Here is a 5162-nt window from a genome sequence, read left to right as displayed (position 1 = left end):
CAATTAAATTAATGACAAGCAACGGATTTGGCATATTACTTATTCTCGTAGAAAGGATTAAGAGGGATATAGTGCAAACTTGAGAAAAGTCTTCAACGATCCGTCGGTAGGATTGGAAAGAACGAATGAATTGATATGATAACCAAGGAAGAGAACTATTGAACGAACCACCGTAAGAATTGAAAATGAACAAAGAAAAAAAATAAAGAAACACCGAGAAGAATTATATAAAGAACAAAGATACTTGAGAGAATATAAATACAAGAGACTGAATAGATCACGAGCTGATTAGAGAATACTTGAATGATGCGCCGGTAAGATTTGGAGCACGATAGCTACACACTGAGAATGAAGAATTATGACATGATGGCCTTCGGAGGAAAGAAATGGAAACAACTCATGAAGTGCTTCGGATGGGTGGAAAGAATTCTCACAATCGAAAACAATTGTGAGACGATGGCATCAAGCTTGAACTACGCATGTTTGGAAGAACGAATAAGATTTGGAGGAGAACTCTTCGGTCTTCAAATGTTGAGAAAGATGATGAGAACCACCATGAGAAATGATGAGCCACTCCGGAACAACGAAGAATAGAAATGATGAACCAACGATGACCAGAATTTGAAAGATCTTGAATAAAAACATATGACAGATGATAAATCATTCTTACATCAAACTTTAGAAGATTTGAGAATAGCTCCGAAAATATTAGAAGAGTCAGGTAAGATCCTGGGAAAAGTCATGTGGGTTAGGGCCCACTCAAAAGAAACACCTTTGGACGATTACTTGAAAAGATAGATTGCACCAGTTGAATTAAATGGCTTGAATGAGATAATGACCTCGAAATAGCTTGAACGGATTAAGAATGGAAACGTAAATCTTCTGAGATATCTTCAACACCCCGAATATGAACAGAGAGAGGTGAAAAAAATAAGAGAGCCTTGTATAAGAAATTCCAACATGGAAAGCATGTAAACCAAAAGGAAGAGATATGATCAACAACGAAACTTGAGTTTAGACCACCGGAGAAGAAAGAGAACGAAGAACGATGAACTTGTAGCTCCTTAGAATCTTCATGAGAAACACCAGGTAAGAACATGGAGGAAAAAAATAAAGAGACTTCACATGAATAAAATGGAAACTAGATTAAGATATGTGAGTCCTTGAAGGAAAAGGGTGGGAGGGAGCAAAAACAAAAGCAACTTGGGAAGGATGAAACAAACACCGTTGCAAGAACTTAGAATTGATCTTGCGAATGTTGAAAATGATTGGATCCACTTGAAGAGGAGCGCGTCAGTTGGAAAAGAATTGGCATGACAATCTCGATAAATAAGAAGGATTAATGTTCACATAGGAATATGAGAACACCGCTTAGGAAAGGTATGGAATCAACACTTGACATTGAAGCAACTCGAATACCACAACAAAAATAAAACAAAGGATTGTCTTGTAGAATAAGCCGGAAACAAACATATGATAGACCCCATATCGTATCATGTGTCTGTTGGAAAGATATTCTAGGAGCTACTTGAATTCCCACTTATAAACTCCCGAAACTTTCTGGTGCAATCAGGTGTTGGGGATACAGGGGAAGCATAATATCTCACCCAAACTAACAATCCCTACATCCAGTTGTACTCATTCTTCAACACATAACCAAGAAACCTTCGGAAATCATGTACCTCAACCTTAGAAAAGCATCTGCTATACGAGTTATGGCAATACTCCTGAACTCCCGCCCCAGTATTGGGTGGCGTCGAGGTTATATCACCAGCAGCTGCATAAAAGAGATTTTCGGTGTCGGCGAACTCAGGTACTCCAGAACTGCAATGATAAAATTGTGACGACAACACCTCGGAGCTCAACTCCCCGGGACACTGCCACAACCCCTAAATGTCAGGAGGCACCAAGAACAATGTTCTTGTCACAAGACTATAGGAACGATTCCAAGATACCCGCATGATCCTAAATTTTTTTTAGTGAAATTTGAGGAGAGGAGAGTCAAAACTTCTACGTCAGGAGGCCTCACTAGAGCAACGAAGGGACTGAGGAGTAAAAAAAATCCTACTCTCTGATATATATAATCCTAAGACTCAAAACATTTTGTTCTAGACTAAACAATGTCAACGATTCGAGCAAGCAGGGGGCTCCTAAGTCGGGGATGGCTCTGATTACCAACTTGTAACACCCACAATGCGGCTATATCTCCCACGTGTCGGGGCACGACTTAAAGGCAATCCCATGTATTGAATAAGAAAGGGATAAAGAGTTGGCTTACAATCGCCACTTCACACAATACATAAATAATTCATACAACATCCAAATACACTCATAGACCGACTACAGTTAAATCCAACAGAAAAGGAAGATAAATCCCAAATGGTAGATCCCCGATCGTCCCAACTGGGTTCCACTGCTGATCAACCGGAAAAGACACAAAACAACGATCAAGATCTTCATCGAGCTCCCACTTGAGCTCGCTTGTGCCACCTGCACTAGTATCATCCGCACCTGCAACTGTTTGGAAGAATCTATGAGTCACGAGGACTCATCAATCTCACACCCGCGAGATCAAGACTATCTGCAGCAAGCACTAAACATATATGGTGGCTAACATACGCAAATAAGAGCGAGAAGAGAAACAACGTAGCAGTCGAGAAGCTAGAAGTGATCAAGAAGTGATCTTGTAACTACTTACGCACAACCATAACACAAGAACCATGTTCACTTCCCGGACTCCGCCGAAAAGAGACCATCACGGCTACACACGCGGTTGATGCATTTTAATTAAGTTAAGTGTCAAGTTTTCTACAACCGGACATTAATAAATTCCCATCTGCCACATAACCGCAGGCACGGCTCTCGAAAGTTTATACCCTGCAGGGGTGTCCCAACTTAGCCCATCACAATCTCTCACGGTCAACGAAGGATATTCCTTCTCCCAGAAAGACCCGATCAGTCTCAGAATCCCGGTTACAAGACATTTCGACAATGGTAAAACAAGACCAGCAAGACCGCCCGATGTGCCGACAATCCCGATAGGAGCTGCACATATCTTGTTCTCGGGGCAACACCGGATGAGCACTCCGTACAACTAAAACCAGCCCTCAAGTTTCCCCGAGGTGGCGCTGCAAAGGACTCTAGTTTAGACCAACACTTACAGAAGCACTGGCCCGGGGGGTTTAAAATAAAGATGACCCTCGGGTTGGCCGACCCAAGGAAAGGGTAATAGGTTGTTAGGCAAATGTAAAACCAAGGTTGGGCCTTGTTGGAGGAATTTTATTCAAAGCAAACTGTCAAGGGGTTCCCATAACACCCAACCGCGTAAGGAACGCAAAATCAAGGAACATAACACCGGTATGACGGAAACTAGGGCAGCAAGAGTGGAACAAAACACCAGGCATAAGGCCGAGCCTTCCACCCTTTACCAAGTATATAGATGCATTAATTAAAATAAGAAATATTGTGATATCCCAACATATCCATGTTCCAACATGGAACAAACTTCAACTTCACCTGCAACTAACAATGTTATAAGAGGGGTTGAGCAAAAGCGGTAACATAGCCAAACAACGGTTTGCTAGGAAGGTGGGTTAGAGGCTTGACATGGCAATATGGGAGGCATGATAAACAAGTGGTAGGTAACGCGACATAGCGATAGAATGAATAACTAGAAAGCAAAGATAGAAGTGATTTCGAGGGTATGGTCATCTTGCCTGAGATCCCGCAAGGAAGAAGAATGAGTCCATGAAGAAGACAAACCGACATAGTCGAACGGATCCTCACAACTCTAGAACGAAACCGAAGCTAACGAGAGAAGCAACCCGGAAAGAAGCAAGCAACATAGTAAACAACCATCACATAAACATGTCATGATGCACAATCAAGTATGATGCATGTCCGGTTTAATGAAACATGGCATGGCAAAGTGCACAAACAACACTACAAGTTAAGTGGAGCTCAATATGCAACGAGTTGCATATTGACGAAACACCACATGACTTATTTAGTTCTCTCTCAATTATGTACTCAACAAAATTAAATGTTGTTAAACAAGGCAAGAGGTGAAACATAAGAAAACTACCTATCTAGGCAAGTTTAAATGAGGCCGGAAATAACAAACAACAAGTCCGGAAAATCCTCATATGCATATTATGAATTTGGTACTATTCTATCATAAACACAATTTTAGAGTTGTTAAACATGCAAAGTAGTGCCAACATGTTAAACTAGGCATTTTTCTACCCCATTTACCATTAATTTGGAGTTATGGTTATTTAGTTATGAAATAAAACATTTTTAACATGGCATTATGAAAAATAAACACAAACAACATTTTAAACCTTTTAAACATGCATCAAGGTTGGATATTAAGAAACTAGACAAGATTCTAAGCATTTTTCATATATGAAACATTTTAATATGATGCACGGTTAATGAGTTCTTATATGCATGAAGTTTAGGGGCTAAACTGCAAAACTGTTATCTCAGGATAAATGCTAAAATCGCTGGACAGGAAAAAACATGACGGGTTGAATCTATGCAAAGGCCCAACAGGAGCAGGGGATCTGGAGGGGCTGCTCACATCGGGCCTTGGCCCGGCTGGAGGCTGTTGGGCCTTGGGAGGTTGCGTTCAACGCGAGCGGTGGGCCGAGGCCCACGCGCGGATGGATGCGGGGGCGGCGGATCCAGGCAGCTCCAGCCTAGATCTAGCCGGAGGAGGCACGGCGGCGAGCTCCATCGGGCGGCCATGGCGGAGCTCCTGCAGGAGAGAGAGGGGTTTTGAGAGAGGAAGACAAGGGAGAATCAGAGGGAGGAGGAGAGGAATAGGGCGGCGGGGTCCGGCCTGGGTGTCCTCCGGTGGCGGCTCCGGCAAGGCCGCCGATGAGGACGGGGTCGGGCGGCTCCAAGAGCTTGATCTGGAGCTCATCTCCTCGATCCCGCTCGGGGTAGGAGGATGGCGAACGGTGGCGGCGCGACACTGGCACCTCAGGCCTAGATCGGCCCGAACAGGCCGGTTGCGGGCTGCGGCGGGCCACGTCGATGGAGAGGGGCTGCGAGGCGACGTGGAGGCCTCTGAGTGGGCAGGAGCGATGCTGGGTGGGGGCACGACCACTCGGACGGCGCCAAGTGGCGGGGACGCGGTGGCCGGCGCGGAAATG

The sequence above is a fragment of the Triticum aestivum genome, chromosome 7A, assembly GCF_018294505.1.
Source record: "Triticum aestivum cultivar Chinese Spring chromosome 7A, IWGSC CS RefSeq v2.1, whole genome shotgun sequence".
NCBI lineage: Eukaryota > Viridiplantae > Streptophyta > Magnoliopsida > Poales > Poaceae > Triticum > Triticum aestivum.
The sequence above is the reverse complement of the archived record's forward strand: the minus strand, read 5'-3'. Positions refer to the sequence as shown.